We start from the raw sequence: 24,965 nt of genomic DNA, 5'->3' as shown, positions 1-24,965 counted from the left end.
TTTTAAGTAGAGGCAACATATAAATAAGATGGTATTACCACCCTTAGGGGATTTTTTTTTCTCATGAATTATGTATAACTTAGCTTTTCCTATAGCATTCAATTATCATTTGAAAATAATCATATATAAGTGTATCACATATATAATATATATGTGAATAAACACTAGGAAGAGATTTATGATAGCTAAATTAGGCTATTGAGGAGAGTTTGAGGGGGTGCTTGTGATTTAGAAATATAAGCAATTGATTTAAAATGAGAACAACAGAGTATCAGGGAAAAAAATATAAGCATACCTATTCCCTGACTATATTAATAGAGAAGACATTTATTCATTCATTAGGTAAATGTTTACTGAACACCTACTATGTGTCATGTACTTTGCAGGTGGCAGAGGAGTTCACAGTCTAGTGGGGAAGAGAAATACAAAATAATTAAATCTGTGAACAAGTATATAATTAAACATTGTTCTAAGTATCATAGAGGAGATTAAAAGGAAGATAATTTAGATGAAGTGAACAGGGGAGGCTTCTTTGAGAATTGATAAGTAAACTGAAATTTAGAGAATAAGGAGTCAGCTCCTTAAAGAATGGGAAGAAAAATATTCCTGGCAGAGAGGAGAGCAGGGCAAGATCTGAGATAAGAAAGAAGTAGAAGTGTTTCAGATCCCAAAGAAGCCTTTGGCCTAGAGTTCTGTGAATGAGGAGGAGGTAATTTAGAGTGGAGCTGGGAACCAGCCAGGAGCTAGGTGATGATATAGGGCCTTGCCGGGGAGAAGTTTGGATTTTATTCTGACTGCAAGGAAAGCCATGGAAATATTTCAGGTAAGAGGATTATAAGACATCCTTTTTATTTTGAAAAGATCTCTCTGGCTGCTGTGTGCAGGATGGAGTCAAGGAGGTCATTGCGTTGTTCAAATGAGGATCAAGGTGGCTTGAGCTAGAGTGGAGTTAGTGGAAGTGGCAAGATTTGGACACATGCAAAGTATTTTTAAAAATAGAATCAATGGCGAAGGATGTCATAGTGGAGATGGGGGGGAGGGTGCATCAAGAATGAGTCCCAAAATGACTATGCAGAAATTGTTCTTTTATATATACAAATAACCACTGGATGGAGAATATAAAGGAATAAAACTCCTAAACTAGTAACAAAATCACTGAATAGAAGTCACAAGAAGTGTGCACTGCCAATATGAATGATATTTTAAAACACTAATGAAGATTTCAGAGGAGATGTGAGTAGATAGAAAGATATCATAGTCTTAGGATGACTTACTATCACAAAGGTGCCCATTTTCCCTATGATAGTTTACAAAATTATTGCAATCCCAATACAAATACTTGTAATTTATTTCTGTTATTTTTGTTTTGTTTGAATGAGACAAATTGAGCCAAATTTTTTTTTTTGAGGGAGAAAAAACAAAACAAAATAAAACAAAGAAAAACAGTTTGGAAAACTTTGAAAATCAAGAGTGATGTGGAGACTCTAGTATTAATACCAGATACTAAATTAGAATATAAAGCCTCAATAAATAAGTAGGTGACACTAGACTATGAGCAAACAGAAAACCGAGTGGAAGAGACTAGAAAATCTAGAAATAGTTCTAACTTTGAGGATTAATTTCTGATAGATACGGCTTCTGAAACTGGGCAAATATGAACCATTTAATAATGGTGCTAAAATGACATGGTAGCCATATGGTTTAAAAATACTACTACTACTAATAAAGTTGAATCTCTACCTCATACTTTACCTTAAATTCATACTTGATCCATATCAATTGGATCAAGAGTTGAATGTAAAATAAACCAGAACAGATCTAGAAGGTTGGAGGAGGGAATAATTTTATCTTTGGCATAAGGAAGGTCTCCTAATTCTGACTCAAAATCTGCAAGTTGTACAAAAGAAAAAGTTGAAATATTTAACTTCATTACAAAACAAAATAAGTTCTACATAACAAGAAACACCACAATCAAAAGCAAAAGTCAGATGAGAAACTGAGAAAAAGTATTTTCAGCTCGTAACACATGGAGATCTTTTCTTCAATCCAAAAGAAAAATCTGCAAAAGATATCAGTTAACAGCTCACAAGAAAGGAAATACAAATGTAAATACAAACTTATGAAAAGATACTTGGTTTTACTCATAATAAGAAATATTCAAATTAAAACTATACCAATACTAATTTTTCAGCTATCATGTAGGCAAAATCCTGATGACTATAGTCAATTACTAAGGCCTTGGAAAACTCATATTGTTGGATGTGTACAGTGGCACAACCCCTAAGAAGGTAATTTGACATTTGTCAAAACTGCAAAATCTTATACCCTTTGACCTAACATTCTGTATTTTATACATCAGATATTTTTGCTATGTGGAAAGTGACATGCACAAGGTTCTTTATTGATTGCAGTATGATTTCTAATGGCAAAAAACCCCCACAAACTGAAAATACAAACTATAGGAGACTGATTAAATAAATTAAGACACATGCATAAAACACAAAGCATTCTGTAAAATTAATGGTGCTTTTGTATGTGTATGTGTGTGTTGTATATGTATACACACAAAAAGGATTATGAAGAATTGACTTATGTGATTATGAAGAGTGGCAAGTCTCAAGATCTGCGAAATGAGTCAACAGGTTGGAGACCCAGGAGAGCTGATGGTTTAGTTCTAAGAACAGGAGAGCCAGTGGTTTAGTTTTGTCTGGAGGCTGGTAGGCTCAAGACCCAGGAAGAACCTATGTTTCACTTCAAGGCTGAAGGCAGAAAAAAGCCAATGTTCCAGTTTGAAGGCCATCATGTAGGAAGAATTCTCTCTTGCTGGGGAGAGGGTCAGCTTTTTTATTCTATTCTGGGCTTCAGCTGACTGGATGAGGCCTGCTGACCTTATGGAGGACAATCTGCTTTACTCTGTCTACCAATTTAAATGTTAATCTCATATAAAAACATCCTCACAGACACACCCAATATAATATTTAATCAAATATCTGGGAACTCTGTGGCTCAGTCAAGTTGACACATAAAATTAACCAACATAGGTTGCCACGACAAAATATTACAGATGGGGTAGCATAAACAATAGAATTTTATTTTCTCACAGTTTTAGAGGCAGAAAGTCCAAGGTCAAGGTGCCTGTGGTGTAGGTTTCTCTGTAGCTTCTCTCCTTGGCTTGCAGATGGCTGCCTTCTTGCTGTTTCCTCACATGGCATTTTCTCTGTGTGCAGACACTCCTGGTGTTTCCTCCTCTTCTGATAAGGACACCAGTCGGATTGGATTAGAGCCCCACATTTATCTAATTTAACCTTAATTGCCTCTTTAAAGGCCCTGTCTCCAAATATAGTCAAAGTGGGGCTTAGGGTTACAAGGTAATACATTTGTGGGCATGGACACATTGAGTCCATAACAACCGGTAAGTGTGGGAGGAAGACTTTCATTGTTTACCTTTTTATAACTTCTGAGTTTTCAGGTACATGATGTATTACCTATTTTAAAAGATTTTAAGAATAAAATTTACATTTTTGCCTCGAGCGTCTTGGAGGATGTGGTGCCATTCACTGGGATGGAGAGGCTGAGGAAAAAATAGTTTGGCGAGGCAGAAGTGGGGTGGGTGCATTAGAGATGCCGGAGGGGCACCCTGGTGGAATGTCAGTGAGGTGTCCACGAGCGGAGTCTAGGTTGGAGATGAGAAAAAGGAGGTCGTCTATGTGGTTACATGGTTACAAAGTCAAGGAAAGTCATGAAATCACCCATTTTCAGAATCATCTGGAGGTCTTGCTAAGACATATATCGTAGGACTCCACTCTCCAGTTTCTGATTCAGTAGTTCTGAGGTCGAGCCCAAGAATATTCACATCTAATAAATCCCAGGGGATGCTGATACTGCTCATCGGGGACCCCACTTGGAGAACCTCTAGCTCATGGCAATCACTCTCCATTCTAGCCTCACATTAGTATCACATGGAAAGCCATGAAAAAAAATATTTGTAGCCCACCCCACTGCAGACCAATTAAGTAAGAACCTTTGGGAAATAGGCCTGGGCACTCGGTAAATTTTAAAGCTCCTCAGTTGTTTCCAATGTGCAACTAGGGATGAGAGCTTTTGACCACGGGGAAGAGACTCTGGAGTAACAAAAGTAGGCTAAGACCAAAGACGTGAGGATATCAACCTTTTGAGTGACCACTAGGCCAAGAGAAACCAACCAAGAGACTGAGAAATGAAGAGACAAAAGGAAAACCAGGACCTCCACTAGTGTCATGAAAGGCAACTCTTAGCTGGAAGGCTCTGTGCTGGGTTCTGGTGACACAGGTATAAAAAGACCTATACAGCCTTCAAGGAGCTTTCCTGGTGTTAAGGGCTGAGATGCTCTCTTACAGAAGCAATGGCATAATCTATCCACTTCTTGATATGTGCCCTCAGAGAAATACTCACGTGAACAAGAGCCCACATCGAGGGTGTTCATGGCAGCATTGTTTGTAATAATGAAAAACTGGAGACTGTGCGTGTTTAGCAGAAAAATGGCTACATTATAGAAAATGGTACATTTATATGGTAGAACACTGTACAGCAGTCCAAAGAGGTGAACTAGGTAGAGATCAACTGGCAAGTTCTCAAAAAATATCTTTGAAGGGACAAAAGCAAGTCGTAGCATGATGTGTACATCATTTATATGAAAAACAACTCACACATACATGTTTTTGTACAGAAAGATATAAAATGTGGTCTAGAAGGATGCACTCCATACCTAGAGAAAAGCAAGAGAGGACAAGTTTGAGGATGACGTGTAAAAGGCACTTTAGATTTATTTGTAATGCTCGTAGATTTTATAAGGCTTTTGATAAATGCACATAGTTAATTACCTCCATGTTATACTAATTTACATTTTTATAAGTCATATATGATGTCAATAATTATTATCAAATTTAAAGTTCATGTATGCATGCACTAGAACTTTTGACTTTGTATAGGGTCTTGAAATAATACGCTCCATATCCCCTCCTGATTTGGGGATTAATGACGAACGTCACTGACCATTTCCTAAATTGAGAAAAGGGCAGGAACTATAACTTCAAAGAAAAAAACCACTGCTTGGTCATTACTCTTATATGAATTTTCCTGCAAAACAAGTGTGTTTGAAATAGCGTTTCAAAGATACTGACAACTTCCTTCCCCCAGCATCTTGCCTGGCAGACATGTTACAGTTATTCAATCAAGCAGCTGTGCTGGAATGCAACTTTGAAAACGCAACCTAGATTTATATTCTGTCTCTTATAGAGCAGGTGATCAAAGCTGGGAGATTCTGTAGGCAAAGATGTAGAAAGCCACTGAAGCATACTTTGGCCTGACCATCCCTGTGACTGTCTAAATAAGTGGATACCTTGGAGCCACCTGTATGGACAAACCTTAGTTGTCTCCCTGGAAAGCAGTGACTTTTAAATCCTCAGATTTCCATTTTCAGAGTCAGAAAACAATTTTCCTACACAAGTTCTAGCAGAGCAAGGGCCTTGTCTGATTCGTTACCATTGTGTCCCCAGGTGCTAGCATAATGCTTAGCTTGTAGTAGATGCTCAGTAAATATTTGTGGCATGAATGAGGCCACAAAAAAGAAAGATAAAAATAAAATCATTGGGTGAATTCTATATAATGTTGAGTGAAAGAAGCCCGACATAGAAAAGTACATCCTACATTTTCCATTTATATAATGTTAAAAATAGACTAATTAATGGTGATTGAAAATCAGTACTTTGGGGATTAGTGATTTTGAAAGGCACAGTGGGAGTTTCTGGGATGTTGATCTTGTTCTATTGCTTGATCTTGGTGGTGGTTACAGCGATGTATTCACTTTGCGAAAATTCATTAAGATATACAGTTATGACTTGTGCTCTTTGCTGTTTGAATGTTAGTTTTTAATGTTTATATAAAATAAATGAAATCAACTTTTGCCATAAAAATTCACTGTTAAAAAAAGTCACATCAGCTGAGGTTTTGAAGTTTTAATCCTTTTGTTGTAGATGATCTCATCTCTGGAAAATTATTTTCCACCCCTAAACATGTTCTTTTGTATTTCTGAAGAGACAATGTGTAACATCCACTCTAGGGCTTAGCTCTCCCTGTTCTAAGATATTTGCTCTTCCTTATTGGAATTCAGTTGATGGTAAAACAGCTGTTGTAGGATAGGAAGCAGCTCTGCTATTGGGTTTTTAGCACCCATTCTTTTTCCTGCCCTTACTCTTTTGAAATTTCTAACCCCTTAAACAGACGAGGGAGACTAGTGAAAGAAAACCCAGAAACTTCAGAGATGTGCAATCTGGGAAAAATATGTGACATTTCCCACCATTTAATAACCACCAGATTCACTAAATTTTTTATTTTTCTTTGCTCTCTCTCCCTTCCTTTTTCTTTTATATAAGATAATATTAATAAAAACATTTAAAAAATTCTTTAACCTGGTAACCCAGAAATTTAACTTATACACGCACATGCACATACAAAGTAATAGATTTGCAAGGTAATTCACAGAAACATTGTCTGTAACAGCAGAAGGTTAAAGGAAGCCTAAGACCCACTGAAAGGGGACATTAACTTTATAACATTCAACAGTAGAAAAGTATGTGACCTTAAAAAGAATGAAGAGACTACGTTCAAGATGTATAGCTAAGTGCAAGGTACAGACAGTGTGTTTAGACTGCTACTACTATTTCTGAATGCATAAATTATTTCTGGAAGGATACACAAGAAACCAATATTGGTTGCCCCCAGAGAGGGATGTACATGGCAGGAGAGAGACTTTCCCCCATACACCCTTTGGTTTGTTTGATATTTAAGCCATATTATGTATTGTCTAATCAAAAAATAAAATTTAAAGACATGTAAAAATATGTTCGGCAATGGTTATTAGGGAAAGCCCCCACTTGCCAAGGACGTGGAACAGTTGTCGCAATCTTAAAAACTGTTGTTAGAATGAATATTTGGGGTAAACTAACAGGCAATTTGTCAAAACATATAAAAAACTTCCAAATTTCCCTTTTGATTTTATATTTCTAGTCCTAGAAATTTATTTTTAAGAATTTAACTGTGTATGAAGGAATGGCTGTAATGGCTATAAAGACCAGATAGCAGAATATTGGGGAAAAAAAATAGGTGTTGAAACAGAGGATCAGATAATAAGTTATGGTACAGCTATACATTAAAAATGCTATTTTAGAAGAATATGTAATGACAGAGAACATTATAACATTATTAAGTGAAAAACATATAGCACCGTGATATTTGTTGCCAAAAGTTCACCTATATAGATGTGTGGGCGTGCACATGTGTATATAAAAGCAAAACTGAATACTGTTATTCTAGGTGATAGAGTAATGGATATTTTTATCTCCTATTTCCATTTTACATGGCTTTCAGAAGGAACTGTATTATACATGTTTTATACTATAACATTTATAATAAAAGAATGAGACTTTTTTTTAATGGTGCTACAAATAAACCCTATCAAAACAACTTTAAGTGTGGTTCAAAAAAATCAACTGCGTACAGTGCAACTCTGTAGTAAGTTGAGGTTACTGAAATGACAGAACTGAGACTGCTGTAAGGACGAGAGCAGGTTGCCAGTTTGCCCTTTATAGCCAGCGATATTGTCAAGGGATCTGTCATTATGAGATACTGTCTCCATATGGAGCATGTTGATCACCTATACACTGAAAATTATTTCTCTCATACTAAATTATTTTAATTCCTTTAGGTAGTAAGTAAATGTTTACCCCAAGCAAAAAGAATCTTATATATATGACATGGTGATATAGTGCTTTTAAAAACTACTTCTAAACAAATTACCCAATATCTTCTATTTTTTACTACCCTTTTAAAAATCGAGGTGAGATTCATACAACATAATATAAATTATTTTAAAGTTAACGGTTCAGTGAGTGACATTTAGTGCATTCATAATCTTATGCAACCATCACCGCTTTCGAGTTCCAAAATATTTTCATCATCCCAAAAGGAAGACCCGTACACATTAAGCAAGTTGCTCATTCTCCTCTCCCCTCAGTCCCTGGCAACCACCAGTGTGCATTCTGTCTCAGTGGACTTTACCTATTGTGGACATTTCATGGAAATGAAATCATACAATATGTGGCCTTTTGTGTCTGGCTTTTTTCACGTATCATAGTGCTTTTGAGGTTCATCTACATTATAACATGTATCAGTATTTCATTCTTTTTTATGGCCAAACAATATTTATTTTATGGATACACCACAATTTGTTTATCCATTCATCTGTGATGGATATATGGGCTGTTTCCACCTTTTGGCTATAGTGAATAGTGGTACTATGAACAGTCATGTACATCTGTTTAAGTCTCTGATTTCAGTTCTTTTGTGTGTATACCTAGGAGTGGATCATATTTCGATTCTAAGTTTAACGTTTTAAGGAACTGTCAAATTGTTTTCCACAATGGCTGAACCATTTTAAATGTCCACCAGAAATATCCAGGGGTTCCGATTTCTCCATATCCTGTCAACTCTTGTTATTTTTAGTTTTTTTAAAATAGCAATCCTAGGTGAACACACAGTGTAAACATATATATGCCTTGCTGTTAAAGTGTACAGCTGAAACTTATTGGATTTCTTTAACCAATGTCACCACAAAAAATGAATTAATTTAAAAAATAAAAATAGCAATCCTAGTGGATGTGAAGTGGAACCATTGTGGTTTCAATATGCATTTCCCTCCTGACTAAGGATGTTGAGCATCTCTTCCTGTGTTTGTTGGCCATTTGTATATCTTCATTGGAGAAATGTCTATTGAGGTCCTTTTCCAGTTTTTTAAATTAGGTTATCATTTTGTGGTTGAGTTGTATAAGTTCTTAGTATATTCTAGACACTAGACTCATCAGATATGTGACCTATGAATATTTTCTCCCATTCTGTAGGCTGTCTTTCACTTTTTGATAATGTCCTTGGATGCATATATTACTTTTACTTATTAGTGTTTACAAGAAATATTATTTTCTGTTTTGCCAATTTCATTTGAAATTATACCTCGATGTATTTTTGTGTTTGACATTATTATCAGAATGACATTGTTAGCATTCTGATGCCTGCTATTCTGTCGTATTCATAATAATTCATGGATTATTGGCAAATTATTTAAGGTTCTCTTGGTAACAGAAACAAATTAAATTCAATGAACCAACAACCAGGCATTAAGGAGGGTAGGAATCAGGTGGCTCTGAGGATCACATGAGTTTGTGGACTTTGCCTTAAACACTGCATTAAACTTGCCTCTCCATTTCTGGTTTCTTTGTCTCCCATTTTAAACTTTTATACAACTGTATCCTGCTAGCTGAGCATGGATCAGTGTTGGCTCCTGAAGGGAATGCTGAACTACACAGCCCAGAACCCCTCTTCAGGACTGAGGTCCTCCTTCTCCCAGATGCTAGCAATGTTGGCTGCTGCAGACTCTCAGTGAATTCCTCCCCAGGACTTGTCTTTGCCTGAAGATAGCCTATTCACCCAAAGTCATGTCTCCTTTCCAAGGGCAGCTTATGTCTAATGATAGGTGACGCAGGATAACTCTGAAGGGTCATTCCAGCTCTAGAGCTCCTTGTGGAATTGGCTAAAACCTTGTTATGACTGCATCACAGTTCACTTTTTTCTCTGCCTACTCTTGTTTACTTTACTTTCCCACAAGTATTGATACCTCCTGCACACTAATATCTGACTGAGACCCGTTTCCCAGGAACCCAGCCTCTCTCTAATTTGGTCAGTACTGGCTCAGGCACTGGGGCAATGTCATGGTATCTAGGACCAAAACCTGAGGATTTCAAAGCTGGTCTCAGAAATGGAAAAATTGGCTTATGGTCTACTACTGTAGACTGTTGAGACAATTTATAATTGTGTTCTTCCACTAACACTGGAATGAACAGCTTCTACTTTGGTATTACTTCATTTGATTAAATGCCTAGCTATTTTGGACAAATAAAGATGAAAACAACACATTCGGGAAGGCGGAGTCACAATATAAAAAGAACTTGGGTCCACGATGCTGTGGAGCCACAATACCAGCCCAGACTCCTTGTGCCTTGTTTATTACATGGGAGAGAAATAAAAAATTTTCTTGTTTGAACACTGATGTGGATCTCTGTGATAGCAGCTAGTCTTGTATACTAACTAATACACAAAATCTCTCTTCTTACTCCATCCTCAACAATAATCCTTTGGTGATAGTTATTTGTGTCATTTTAGATAGTAAGAAATGGAGGATCACAAGTATTAAGGACTTCATCCCTGAATCATATAACAGGGAAGTCCAGATCAAATGCAGGTATCTGTTCGAAAAGCCCATGTTTTCTCACTGTTCTTTCTCTGAAGAATAAATAGTCCTTTATAGGCACCTAATTTTCAAATTCCCACCTTGCTATTCGATAAGATTTTTATACACATTATAAATCACAGTAATCAACGTTGCTAATGATGTAGAAACAAACATATTTATGCCTTTCTTATCCACGTTTATGTCTTTACTGCCTTTCCTGATTCAATTTTTTCTGACTTTTGAACAAAAATAGGTGTGAAAGCTATTTCGGGGTGATCTTAAATTTTTAAAAATTATTTTGATAGTAGTAAGGCTTTTGAGGACAGGAAAGCTTTAGGAATTTGGTGACCTTAGAAAGGAACCCATAATTACGGGTAGGGTTTTATATAATCAAAATATTTGGGGTTTTGTTTTTTAGTGACAGAAGCCTAACTCAAACTAGTTTAAGCAAAAATAGAGAAGCGTGTTAGTTTAGCTAAGTGAACAAATCCAAGGGAATCTGCTTAGGCACAGTTGAATCCAAGATATCTAAATGATGCCATAAGAGCTGTCTCTCTATATCTTGGCTGTTTTACCTTGCACTAGCTTTGTTTTCAGACAGGCTTCTTCCTCGTGGAGGTAAGGATGAACACCAGCTTTTCTAGGCTCCCCTTGTTACCCGCTTCAGCAAAAAGAGAGTATCTCACTCCTGATAAATTTGGCAAAACATAAAAATGGGGTTCTGTTTTGCTAGTTCTGGATCATATGCCGCTTCCGGAGTCAAAGACAGGCTCCACCCCATCGAACTGAGATTGAACAGGACTGGGCTCAGGCAGGAATGGTTTGTCAAAATAAAAAAAAGGGTGTTTTAAATTGAAAAAGAAGAGAAATGGATGCTGGTTAGTCAAGAGCAACAGATATGCATTACAAGTTTCACAAGTGGAGATGAGACTGGGGCGAGAGTTCTAGGTGGAAGCTATGGCCTGAATAAAGGCATGGAGACAAGACAGTATAGAAAAGTCCTGTTTGACAAGAAGATTGAGGAAGAGAGAAAAATTAAGCTGGAAATGTGTTGTAGAAAGCCCTGACTGTCAAATAAGGTGTTTATGCCCAGTTTCAAAGGCACTGGGGAGCCAAAGAGGCACCAAAAAATATCACATATTACAAATACAATACATCATCAAGTGTGATTGAAAATCAGTTTTCTGCATTTTATTCAAGAGGTTTGTATGTAGGTGTATGCTTCCTTTATAAGGCATTTATTTTCAGTTAAGCTATATAAGCTTGCTTGACCTACTACTGGGAAAAGTTTCATTATGTTTGTTGAATGTGTTTGTCTCACTGAGCTTATTAAATTTCCTGTTGCCTATAACTTTGAGATTTTGCTAAAATAAAAAAGTATAAATCAGTATGGGCAATGCCAGGTGAAGGACCAGGAAACTCTCAGAGATAAGTAAAAAGGATGCAACCAGCCATGAATCCTTAGACCTGATAAGTAATTTACAACTTCACCACTTTAAAGCATTCACTTATTTTTCAGTTAAAGTTTTTTCAATCTTAGCACAGACTTTAGAAAAAGAAATGTTTTGTTATAATAATGCTTAAAAAGTGCATTTTGAGGAAATAACTTGGTCACAAAAATTAATTTATTTCTCTCTTCCTCTCCTGTTTTCTGTCTGTCTACTCTAAAAACAGAAGTGAGAAAATGGTTGACCAGAGCCCAGAGTAATGGGCCACAAAGTTTCTAATGAAAGGTCAGACTGGGTTAACTGTAACATACTTTTAATGGCCTCCTTTTATTGTAGGTTAAATGAGAAAGGGCTTTGCAAAGAGTAAAATGCTATGCGTGAATTAATTTTCATCATCTCAATAACCAGGTGAGACCCATGAGGCGGGGTTACTATGTTTCCCATTTTTCTGATAAGAGGAAGTGTAGCTTCATGACAACTAAGCCTTGGGCTCCTGAATAAGTCCGAGATTTTTGTTGCTTAACATACTTGAGCCCCTATAGCCTCTTCTGTAAAATAGGATAATAAAAGTATTTACTTATCTAATAGTGCTTTGGTAAGGATTAGATGAGATAAAAATGAATGAAAATCAACTAGTTCAGTGCAGCATGACCAAGTCATCCCAGTTTTCTCAGAACTTTCCTGTTTTTAGCTCCATAAGTCCCATATCCTGCGAAACTTGTTAGTCCCAGGCAAACTGGGACAGTTGGTTACCCAAGAGTTAGGAACTCAGACAACTTTTTAAGAAAATATTAGCTATTTATTTCAGAGGAGAAATGTGAAAATCGAAATACTTAGCATGGTAAAGGGAACACAGACATTTAAAAAACATCATCCATTCTGATTACAGAATTAAACTTCTTAAGATTCATTTGTAAGACTTCTAAATCCAAATCCTCTTCTTTTTCTATGGTGCTTTTATTCATTCTTTCATTCGATTCTTCATTCATTTAATCAATCAATCAATCTCTGACCTTATAGAAATTACTATATAGAAGGGGACACAGACCTTTAATAGTTACATTATAAATGACTTAAATTGCTGTTGCGCTAAGTGTACTGGCTATCAGTAGTTCATGAGTGGTTTTTCTAGACATTTTCCTGAGTATATCCACTCTCAAGTGTTTCCACTTGTGACCGTATTATCTCGTAAAGTGGACACCTTGGGGTTGCTTTTGGCCATAGAGGAGAAGGTTACTCAGCTTGAAATGACCACATTTGGTCTGGTCAGTGGGGTTCCTCTTTTTCCATTTTCACAGATTAGCAGTTTTAAGAAGTACAGTGTCCTCTTCTTTGTTACGTGGATTAATTTATAGTCGGCAGGCTCCTAACCAAAGAGGAGGCCCTCCCTGATTAATGCAGGTGAACCTGGTCTTCATTTGCCTGCCCAAGGTCACAAAAACATGAAAAGATTCAAGAGTCTTCCATTTCAACCCTTGCTCTCATCATCTACAAGAAAAGAAAAGTAGGCTTTCCAGATGTATTCCCATTACAGTATTGAGTGGTCTTATGTTTTCATTTCAGTAGAGTGAGGAAATTCAGAATCAGTCACCTAGTCCAAAATATAATAATCTTTTGGTATTATATTTATGATAACATATCATAGAGAAAGTGGATATTCCATCTGGGAGCCAGGGCAGTCACCGAGGGACTGACTTTCCTCAGCAGTTCTGTGTTAATAAACTCAAGAAAGCCCTGTGCTGGGTTAAAATGCAACTTTTAGCCCCGACCGGCATGGCAGACTGAACAGGGAAGGCAACCTCTAGCAAAACAGGATTAGATTTCACAAAAAGATATGGAAAGGGATACAAAATCCTTTACCGTGTCTCCTGCAAAAATAAAAGAACAAAAGAGCCAGTGGCCATTTATTCAAAGAGCCTTCCCTGGACTGTTTCTTCTTAAAAGTTACTTCTTTCTTACAATTACGTTTAGGTGGCTGATGTTTAACAAAATCTTTACAAAGTTAAGTGTTTCATTTTTTATATTTTATTTAAGATACATTTCAGGGAAGATTTTTAGGTATTTGGATTTGGTAGGAAATTCTATGATCATGTCCTGAGAAGAAATAGTGTTTATTTTTGGTCTGAGACCCATTTGGGACAGGCAGTTAGGAGACTGTCGAAGAACAGTGGTTCTGTTGCATCAAGTACCAGGAGGCTGACTGCCTTTTAAAGTATAGCCTCAAGGGTATGTCAGCAGCAGTATTTTTCTTAGCATTTTCTTTTTGTTTCTTTTTCTTTTGAAATGGCAGCAAGTCTGTGGCTATTTCTTAAAGGAATTTAGTGCAAAAGTTGTGCCTCTTGCTATTCTGAGATCTTGCCCAAGATTTGAAAACATGCCCAATGCAGATATGTGTTTTGCGACTTCAAATGAAAAAAAAAAAGTTCGAAAAATTTTTTTTCTCGGTAGTGGTGTAGGATGGGAGAGTGTTAAAGAGGAGGTACATCTGTTTCTCTTTCTTTTTTCTTTTCTTTTTTTAAAAGTAAAATTCTTTGTTAATCAGACATCGTAGCAGGAAAGAAAAAAGAGATTTTCGTCATTGCTAATCTTGCTAAGTGTTATGGGTTGTGTCCTCCTCAAATTCACATGTTGAAGTCCTAACCCGCATCACCTTAGAATGTGACTGTAGTTTGAGATAGGGCCTTTAAAGAGGTAATTCAAGTAAAATGAAGTCCTATGTGTAGCCCCTAATCCGATATGACTGATGTCCTCATAAGAAGGAAAATTTGGACTCACACATACATGCCCAGAGGAAAGACCAGAAGAGGACAAGCAAGAAGGCAGCCATCAGCAAGCAAAGGCGAGATATCTCAGAAGAAATCAACCCGGACAATACCTGGATCTTGGACTTCTTGCCTCCAGAACTGAGACAATAAATTTCTGTTGTTTAAGCCACCCAATCTGTTGTATTTTGTTATAGCAGCCCTAGGAAACTAATATACTAAGCCAAATGACGATTTCTGCCAAAGGATGTTGCCAGTGGGGCATAACTCCTTGTCTGAGGAGAGAAACAGTGCTTGCTTTCCTGATCTCATTGCTATATATTTTTAGCTGTCTTTTAAAAGTATGTATAGAACTCAGGAAATTTAGGTTTCAATAGAGTTATTGGGAGTGAGGAACATGAGATTGTATTTCAGTCACATTTATTAATTTGAATGCATTTTAATATGCTTAATAAAATTCTGAGTCATGCATGGCCTATAGGATAATTTTTAAATAAAAGACTATTAATATTTTAAAAAAGGTTTTGATTTCTTTGCATGGCCTAACTTGGATTTCTTCTTTTTAACTTAAAATGACAGTGTAAGGTTTTTTCCCTGACTTTTGTAAATTGTTTAAAATGCCTAAATTAAAATGTATATGATACAGCCGTAGACTAAAATGAACTGTTTAAAAAGAATGTCACCACATTACATCAAGAAATATTTTTAGTGTTAACTGAAAAATAATTTTAAATTATTGTATGTATATTATTACTGCAATTATGTATAATTATATATAGAGTACATATATTATAATTATATATGTAGAATCATTACAATTAGGTTTTTTTTTTTTCTTTAAAGCCTAACCATAGAGAAATGACTATGAGGAAAAGTACTGAATAGTGATTACTTTTGGGGAATAGGAGTATGACTGCACCCTTCCCCCCACATATTTTCATTTTTGCCTATGAATTGATTTTATAATTAAAGAAAATTGTCTGCCACCAGTGTGAAAATGTATACGAGTTCATTATACATTAATAATTAAATGAGCTAACCATCAGGTGTTTATACCTGGCATAGTGCATGGTCCAGACTATGAGCTCAATCAAGGTAATTCTCTTTATATATGTCAGACTAGTTTCCAACCATATATAGGATACAGGGGTCCCACGGGTAGCTAATGATATTCAATTGTAACTACCAGAGGCACAAAACTGAGAGTTGACACAATTTAAAAATTTGGGTAGGAGGAGAGGGAATGTAGGTCTTAAAATTAGAAGAATTTAATCTCTTTAGTGAATTAGGTATTTTATATTCCTCAATAGTAGACTTACATATTATTTATTAAGAATTTATCAGTTATACATTTCTGTGGAATTTCAAATATCACAGATACCTCTATCCCTGCCAAAGGATGTTCTTTTCCAGAAAGATGAGTGGAAAAGTAAAGAACATGCTGCAAGTTAGAAAAGCACACTACCTTGAAGTTTCAATTAAAAATCATTCTATAGACACCATATATAGTCTTTACGTAAAATACTATTTTCGTAACTCTTAAGATAAGAGTTGTTTCTCTGATCAGGCAGCCCTTGCATGTTGATACAAGACATTGGGGGAGAATATCTAGGTGCTATGAAATTGTTCAGCACATGTGGCTGAACACTCCCAGAACTGTGCTTTTTTATCTTGCTACTCAGCTTCCTGACCCTCCTCCTTCCCTAGGGGGGAAAAAAAATCCCGAAGCCACTTTTAGAACAGCTAAGGAAGTTGTGTAATGAGGTGCAGGAAACACTGTTGATGCTAAGAAAGGGATTTTCAATATGGTCTAGTCAAGTGCAGTATTTAGAAATTCTAGACTTTTTCTGATGGTACCTGGTGACCTAGAACCCCAAAACATAAAATAGTTTGCAATAGTGTGCAATTTGAAATCTTATTTTTTCCCTGCAGATGAATGAGTACCTTCAATAATGACAGAAAGAATTCAGGCTTATCAGCACTGTTTCTCGCCTGATACAATTCTATCAGGTTCTTGGTGGAGTGGAGATATAAGAAATTGGAGAAAAACCCCTGAAAGACTGTCCCAAGACATGAGGGGATCACAAATCACTTGTATTCCTAGATTCTGAGCTAAGTAGCTCCTTCTCAACTGAACAAAGCACTTTATTTTCTACTTTAGTATGAATTGCCCTGATACTTTAGGCCTGGGCCAAGTTACAAATATATACCCTACCAAGAATTGGCCTTGTTAACAAATTCCTAACTGGAGTCCCATTTTTACTGAGGTTGAGCTGAACCTTACAACTGCAGTAGGGCTCACTGTAACAATATGAGCTTTCATAGCCTTGATATTTAAGATTCTTTCTTTCAGACTAAATAAGCAAAACTGCTCCCAGACATCCATCATGAGTATCACAGAGTGACTTAACGTATCATGTAACTTAGAACGGGGTGGTTTGATTCCTTAAGGCTTCCTGACTGTAGTTAACTGCATCTGCTAATGTTGGAAATATATTTTGAAGACATTGTATTATTTGGCCAGGAAAATGGAGGGCCAGGTGGCTTTGAAAGAATATTAAATGGCAGAAAGCTCTCTTGGAATTTTCCAGAGATCATGCTTATATTTTCTAAATAGTGTCCTCTTTGGGGTAAAATTTTGTATTTTATCCAAACTGGAGACAATAAAAGGTATTTTAGGGTATTTTCTAAAATAAAGATGATGAAAGCTTTTTGAAAAATGATAAATATAATTTTGAATATCTTTGATGGCGTGGCGGTTGGGATGTTTTATCGTAATGTTACATTCAGTTTTATCGGGGAAGGCATAATAATTACTGTTAGTTTTCAGTAATGTGTTTCCTATGGTGGAGGAAAATTTTGAAGGCTGGAATGATATCCTTTGCTCATAATTTGGAAACAAGTATACATCAAGGAGATTTAAAGAATGAATGTTGATCTTTACTGTCAATAGGATTAATAAAATATGTACATAAACCTTAGAATGATGCCTAGCACGTTATAACAGCTCAATAAATTCAATTCTATTATGATTATGATTGGGCTGTAGACCCAGAAGGTCAACTTCTTACTTAACATCTCTTGGCTATCTCCTAGGCACCTCAAACTTAACAGATTCAAAGATGTGTTATTTCTTCTTTGTTGAATCTGTCTCTTCCTACAGTTTCCTTCAACTTAACGAATGTCACCCCAAATTTTTCAATCCAGAAATCTGGGAGTTATATCTGATTCCTCCCTTTCTCTCAACACTTTATATTCATCCATCATTAGGTCCCATTCATTCCATAGTTTAAAATTTTTTTAATTGATCTATTTATCTCCATCACTATTGCTAAACTTCTAGCCTAGGGTTTTCAACCCCTGAACTTTTGACATTTGGGGCCAGATAATTCTTTGATACGGGCGGGGTGGGTGGGTGGGGGAGCTGTAGGATTGTTAGCAGTACTCCTGTCCTCTACCCAGTAGGATGCCAGTGAGATCCGCTCCCCCTCCCCGTTAGTGACAACCAAAAATGTTTGCAGACATTGCCAAATGTCCCCTGGAGAGCAAAAATCTCCCCCAATTCAGAACCACTGACCCAGCCCAAATTACTATCATCTCCTACTTTAGCTCCTACAAAGCCTCTTTATTGATCTTTCCCCAGTAAGGATAATGCCCTCCCTCACTCCCATTAAAACCTTTCTCCACAGAGCAGAGGTCTTTACAACATATGACTCTTAGTAGTTCATATTCTATCCTAAACCCTTTACCTGCTTTCCTTCAGAGTTAGAACAAATACTCCCAACTGTGTCCTGGTCCTCTTTTCAACCTAATCTTGTGCTTCTCCCTATGCTCCAGCCACAGTGGAATTCTTCCCAAACATATCAAGCATCTGTGCACGTCAGCACCTTCACACATGCTATTCCTTCCCTGGAGAGCTCTGTAGCTGACTTAATACTCATCCTCGTAGGGGCCAATTACTGCCAGCACAGGTTGTTTTCATCTGCGCCTTTATCACAGTTTGTAATTGCACATTTTTAATATTATTTTTCTTGTTTATCTCATACTAAACTATAATTTTCTTGAAGGCAGGAGCAGGTCTGTTTTACTCCTTACTCAGTACCAGCATCCATCACAGCGTCTTTCACGTAATAGGGAATCCATGCATATTTGTGGAATGCATGAATGATGAATGAGTGATCTAAAAGTAGCTTTGGTTGGGAATTGCTTTCCCCATTCTTCACACTAGGGGGTGTCAAATAAAATAAATAATTTTTTTTAATGGTGTTTGAGAAGTTTGGGTGTTCCTTTCACATGATGCCATTTAAACTTAGTAGCTCAATAAATTGTTCTCCTCACTTCATAGTGGTTTTCAAATTCACAGTATTGTACTAATTAAATGAGATATGCCTGCAGCATGCTTAGCACAATAGCACCAGGTATTAGAAGTGCTCTGTAATGGCAAATTATTATTTTACTCTATTAAATTATTTAAAATTCAATTTTTATTCGTCTTCTCACAAAAAAAAAATGGTTAGGGGAAGTAGTTTAAATGACCCTATTTCTGTATCGTTCCAATTTTAGTATATAAGCTGCTGAAGTGAGCACAAACGACCCCATTTCTATGTCCCAGGGTTTTCATTATTTGCCTTGAACATGTGACTTCCAACCCTTAATGAAACGTTACCATGTTTAAAATACAAAGTGGCTAAAATTTGAAGAATGAAGTGTTCAATTAAAATATTTAGGTTGATTTCATTTTAAGCCAATCCTTGGTGTTCTAATTCCTAAATAAAATGTGAAATGATGAGATACATATCTGAAAATTCAATCTTGATTTTATTTAAAATTGATTAGGGTTTTTGAAAGCCCTATTGCTGAGTGAGAGTTTTATGATACATTTCACTAACTTGGACTAGCTACAGGTTGAGTATATTCTTTGGTCAAGACAGAAGACAAGTCTTAGATGGCAGTGTCAAATGTTAAAACACGTTGCTCCGATTCTTCTCAGCATATTTCGAGTTGCATGCTTGCTGTTCATGGCCTTCATTTCATGCCAAAATTCTACCATCTGAAGGCATTTAACCCATTTCCCATTTGCCCCGAGAATAATCGCCTGCAGCGCTTACTGCAGCAGCATTTATCCCAAGATAACTCGTGGATTACAGTCCTAACCTTACCCTCAAAGTTTGCCATGAAATATCTCGCTTTAATTATTATTTCCGCATTACTCTAGCATGTTGATAGGCTTTGAAAACAAATGACGTCATTCTATTATTAGCAATCTGTTTTTAGTAGTGGTATTTCCATTTACAAAACATAGTAATTCTCAATCACTGAAAATGTCAAATCCTGGGAAACATAGCATTCCTACGTGTGATGTTAAACTGGCAGTAAGCTGTTTTTTTTTTTTTCTAAACAGGAAAAGGGTTAAAACTCTTAGATATAGAGAGTGTGTAAAAAAAATAGTGTCTTGTAAATATCTATTTGTCACATATAGAGTAATGGATATTTTTCACACTGTAAAGATGTAGTTACAAAGTGAAGTTGTAATTTCACTGTGTTATGCTCTTCCTTTAGATTTTCAAATGGCTGTGTTTCACTTTTCTATGACATTTGTAATTTTGTGCCTATTAGATCATCACAATGAAATGGAGTGATTATACTTAAGTCTCAGTAAGGCACGTTACCTCCTTACCAATCCTTTGCCCAAGGAGCCATTATAAGTGGAAGAAAAATATCCCAGAGGAAAATTCACTGAGGATAAAAAAGGATCCAAATAATAAAAATATTTCCTGCAGACAGTTCTATTACGGAGCCAAAGAAAATAATTCAGGGACTTGTTTGGGATTTCATTCTTCCTTCATGTCAGACTAGTTAGGTCAGTTGATAACAAGTATAGTACTAGTAAGGCCAAGATATTATCCAAGTTGGATCCCTATCTGGGCCTATTAGCCTTTTTGAAAGCAAATAACCATCTAGTGAGCACAAGTTCTTGTTCACAGGGCGGTCTGGCCTAGGGACTCTTGAGGAATAATTTCAAGTTTGGTTATAGAAGTAGAAACACAATTCAAAGGATTTTGCCCTGTATTGATAGAGTTATAGTATTTTTCAAACTGACGTACATATAAAATTGACCTTAGAATAGTATCATGGGTGAAGGTGGAGATTGGATGGGAGAGATAAGGAACCATTGAGCTGATCGATTTCATGCTTATGCTAACCTCAGAGCAATAAGGCTGCCAGTTCCTGTTCTAGGCTAACCTTATGTCTAAAGGTTGAGTTAGCTTTTTCTAAGGAAAACTTTATTGTGGGAAAGGTGAAAACTTTTTTGAGGGAAAAGTTTACAGTAACCCAATTTCTCGTGACCTAGATTCTCCCAGTTAGCTTATAACTAATAACCTTTAAAAACTACATTATGAAACATCCTTCTATTTTTCTCCCCTAAAGAGTACACCCTGCTCAGTATATGACTATGAAAGCTGCCTCTGAGACATCTGACACCCCGAAATGCTGTGGAGATATATCCTTCCTTTCTACAAAGAATACCTAAGAGATACCTGAAGAGATGTGCTTAATAATGGCAGTAGCTAACATTATTGAGCATTTCTCCATTTGCTTCAGAGACTGTCAATCAATTATTTTAAATACTTCATATATAAAATATTTGTGTACATATAAAATATTTGTATATACATTGTTTTTTGAGAATTGACCTATAGTTTTTAAATTTTATGTGTGAGCTCCTAAGAACAGGACTGGTATCTCATCCTTGTAGCTACCACAGTCTTTTATTTATAATAACTACTCACCAGATGATATTAATTTATTACTATAGGAATAGATTTATCAGATTTTCTAGTTTATGAGCTCCATAGACAATGTCTGCTTTGTTATTGTATCCATAGCACCCAGCACAGTGCCAGGAATATTGTAGGGACTCATTATTAATAGTAAACTAACATAGAATTAAGACTAAATCTCGCTTTTTAACCATTCCATATATCCTACATTGTGTTGCACACCTAATGTGTACTCAAATATATTTTAGAAATTTCACAGTGGCTTTGGCTGAAGAAATGGAGATTTGATTGCTTGCTGCTTAGCTTCCTGATAATGGATTTATATTGATCCATCCACTCAGTTCCACTTTGTAACTTAGAATGGGGCTGCCCATGGTATAGGGCCAATCATAGCAATAACATCTCAGGGCTTGAATAAAAGGAATTGACCTCTACGTGGATCAAAAACATGACTTTACCTCTTTAGTTATTGCTATAGTAATCGAAAAAAGCAGTCTCACAATAATAGAAGGATAAGTTTAGGAATAAGTGAATACCATCTGGTCAGAAACTCTGTATTACAATGCTGGATGCATCCCAAGCTTGCTTCCTAGCACCCCATTAAATAAAGCTGAATTTCCTAAAGTGAGGTCTGAGCTACCAGGTGGCATGTAGGGATACTTTGTAAGGAAAGGTGTTTTCACTTCTAGGAAGCTAGTGTAGAAAAATTCACGGGCAGTGCTCAAGAAAAAAAAAAAAGGCAACAGGAACCTACCCTTTCATACAAGTCTTGAAGGAAGAAATTTCAGTATAGAATAACTTTGAATAGCAAAATAGATAATTAAAAGAAATGAAAACAAAACAAAACAAGCCTGTTATATTTAGAAATGTCATTTTGCAGCCTGGTATAACAGAAAGATTCAGAGCTTGCTGTTAGAAGACCTCGACATGAGTACGAGCTTTACTACTCTCTCTGTTGACCTTGAGCAAGTGATAACTTTTCTGAGGCTCAGTTTCCCTATCTGCTAATTAAGGATAAATCTCTTGGCCTAGCACAGTGGAGTCACAAGAGCCATTTGACCAAGTCTCATGTTCATAAAGAGTTTCAAATGCAGATGTTTGACATAATCACCAAAGGAGGTTTCCATTTAATGTTCTATATACTGACAAGATGGAAAGAAGTCAGTTATATTGCTTTAAACATATGTTCCATTACTAGAGCACACTACTTATTGTGTATTAGAAATTACTATATTTTTCGTAAATGCTGTAGCTATCTTGCTTTTAGCATAAGCATATTATATCTCATTTTTCTTCTACCTTAAAAGCATTAATGTGGTTAATGTAAATATTTAAGAATGTAGCACAGTTTTTTGGACTGGGGCAGTTTTTCATTGATTTAGAAGCAGTACAGTTGTAGGAAGGCTGGGCTCGGGTATTCCTTTTGAAGTTGCCCCAGTCATTTAAAAATGGTGAAGATGGTAAGTTTTATGTTATGTTCTATCACAATTAAAAATTATTAAAAAAAGGAGATAATTTTTATTTCTTATTTTAATCAATTGCCCAGTGTAAACCAGTCAATGGAAATAACTTAAAACCATGGTGCCAATTTGGAATTTTAAGTGAAGAAAAATGGAGCATTGATATTTCCTTCCTTTCCTCTCTCCCTCCTTCCTTTCTACAAATATTTATCAAGTGTCCACTTATTTGATGACTGTCTTTGAAGTGTGGGGAAATAGAAAGAGAACAAAGTTTTGGTGCTCAGAGATCTTACATTTTAGTGAGGGGTGAGCACAATAAATAGGAAAACAAATAATGTCGGGTAGAGATAAATGCTTTGAAGAAAAATAGGAAAGATCATATAGAGTAAAGAGGTGGAGGGATGCTGTTTAGGAAGCCTGAAGAAGGACCATTTGAGTAGAGGCTTGAAAAATAATGAGAGAGTAAGCCTGTAAATATCTGTGGATAGCTCCTTCTAGGCAGAGAGGATAACAAGTGCAAAGGCCCTGAGGCAGGAATATGCTTGGCATGTCCAAGATACCACAGGCAGCCCTTGTGGCAGAGGTTGAGTGAGGGAAAGAATGGTGAGAGATATGGTTGGAGATCCAGCCAGAGACCAGAGTTGGTTTAGGGTCTCGTGGGCCATTTCACAATGAAGTAACTGAGGTTTAGGGAAAAAAAGTGATTGAGTCTAATATAAAGATCATGCTCTTCTACTCTGAAAGCTGCTTAGATGTTTAAAAGCCTTTCTGAGTTTTTTCACTGGGAATTTCTCTTGACTATGCAAAGCCATGTTACAAACCTGATCCAATCTTTTTTTTTTTTCCTTTTCCTGTTGAAACCTGAAGTTCAAGATGTTAATTATACTGTTCATTAACAATATTTGATTATCCTCCTAAAATCGTGAGTATACATGTATGCTTCGAAGGAAATGCAAAAAGAGCCCCACTGGGCTGATCTCTCTTCTGGCCCTATGGCCTCCAGGCTGAAAATGAAGGACATTCTCTTGTAATTCAGAGCATATGCATTATAATAGTCACTTTGGAATTGTTTTTAAGCTAAATCCAAGCACAGTTTGATAAGGGTTGTAATGTGCACGATTAAGCAAGCTTAAATTCTATATCCAAACACATTTAGATGCTATGCATATTAGATGCATGAAATTATAATACTTTCCATCAAATGTTTTTTAATTTTGCAAAACAGTTCATTAGCTAGCCGCCTTCTGGCTTTCAGGTATGCTGTGTCTTTGTGCTAGTTACTCATTCTTTTGTTTTTGAAACTAGTATTTTAAAAACTATTATATAGCATTGATTTCTACTTAAAGGCACTGAGGTCCCCACCCCCACCCCCAGAGTTTTATACATGCTTCATTTTCTAGCCACACAAATCAAATGTCAGTCTTAAATGGGGCAGAGCCAGAATGCAATTACTCTAACTGGAAGTTGTTCTGTGGTTCTGTAGTTACTTAGAGATGCTTCTCCATGTGTGAATGGGGATAATTCCACTTGGCCCACCTCCCCAGATTGTTGTTTGGTGAACTGAGAAAGTTTTAGAAGTAAAAGGGCCTATCCAAATGCTGGGCATAGTTATCCCTGATCTGCGTTCGGTGGAAGAAGTCCCCGGGTCTAAAAGCTCTTTGTGGCTGCCAGAGGTGCCAGAGGTGCCAGAGGTGCTGGGATCACAGTCATCAAACACTGCACTAAGACAGACTTCTCTCTTTGACTGCCACACTGCTGCCACGGCCGTCTTTTAAAAACAAATATTGATCCTGCTACTTCCGTTCCGGAATCTCTTCATTGACTGTCCAGCACTTAGAGGACAAAACCCGAGCTTTCCTTAGTATGCCTTAAGGACCTCTTTGCTCTCTCTTGCCTCTCACCACCATGCACAATCCAGCCATGACTAATGAACGAATACAGCAGTTCTTGCATAGCTCAGTTCCTTTTCTGGGACTACTCTTGTCTCTTTAGTGAATATGCTGAAAAGGACTGGACATACACATAAGCCCACCTCACTAGCTCTGTTTCTGCCTCCAGTTTACATCATCCCTGGCTGATCCTGCCAACTCCACACTATCTATGCTAATGGACAGAGTAACTGGTGTTGAACAAATGTCTGTTTAGGTAGCAATGTTATTTTAAAAGTGGATGTTTTTAAAACATTACTGCTATAT

General features: G+C 36.6%; 1 long non-coding RNA gene across 1 annotated transcript; it reads left to right on the top strand.

The window, feature by feature from the left end:
* Positions 1-10,984: 10,984 nt before the first annotated feature.
* On the top strand, positions 10,985-24,450 carry LOC120593808 (uncharacterized). Its single transcript, XR_005650452.1, has 3 exons — positions 10,985-10,995; positions 19,803-19,807; positions 23,774-24,450. It is a non-coding gene; the product is annotated as an uncharacterized LOC120593808 (long non-coding RNA).
* The last annotated feature ends 515 nt before the right edge of the window (positions 24,451-24,965 follow it).

This window comes from Pteropus medius, unplaced genomic scaffold, assembly GCF_902729225.1.
Source record: "Pteropus medius unplaced genomic scaffold, Ma_sr-lr_union100, whole genome shotgun sequence".
Lineage (NCBI taxonomy): Eukaryota > Metazoa > Chordata > Mammalia > Chiroptera > Pteropodidae > Pteropus > Pteropus medius.
The sequence above is the reverse complement of the archived record's forward strand: the minus strand, read 5'-3'. Positions and strand labels throughout refer to the sequence as shown.